This window comes from Sinocyclocheilus anshuiensis, unplaced genomic scaffold, assembly GCF_001515605.1.
Source record: "Sinocyclocheilus anshuiensis isolate Anshui unplaced genomic scaffold, SAMN03320099.WGS_v1.1 scaffold1050, whole genome shotgun sequence".
In the NCBI taxonomy this organism is placed as follows: domain Eukaryota; kingdom Metazoa; phylum Chordata; class Actinopteri; order Cypriniformes; family Cyprinidae; genus Sinocyclocheilus; species Sinocyclocheilus anshuiensis.
In genome coordinates, this window is record NW_015536519.1 from 267,756 (window position 1) to 268,311 (window position 556).

The window sequence follows — 556 nt, forward strand, 5'->3', positions numbered from 1 at the left end:
AGATGATGCATAAATCTCAATTTTGAAAAATTGACCCTTATGACTGGTTTTGTGCTCCAGGGTCACATATTTCGTTGAATAAACTGAGCACTGCACGTTTCAAAATTAAAATGCAGCGCTGGTCTTTGTATATGAATGTATCTTTGAAAAGAACCGACCGTCTTCAGAAAAGCTTCGATGTCATTTTCATTTCGTCTCTCCTGTAATGCCTGATAGCGTTTGTGAGCAGCGATTATTTGATTACAGCCTTTACCGGGGAAACTGCTATATCTCCAGCTCCCAAAGCGCCTCCTGCTGGCAGAGAATGAATTTGCAGTCTGTGGGAAACACTGGTGTCTGTCAGCAAACATGAACAAAAAGCATGCTTCAGAACTGTTTTGATTAGGTGCTTAAGTTTTGAGCCATGGATTATTACTCTGAATTAGGCTACTACTACTATTACTATCTTGTAGCCTGCAATAATCATTTGCTCAAACTCACTTTTATGAGATGGGAAGAAAAAAAAAAAGAAAAAAGAAAATCAGCCAAACATATCGGCCAAAAAAAAAAAAAAAAA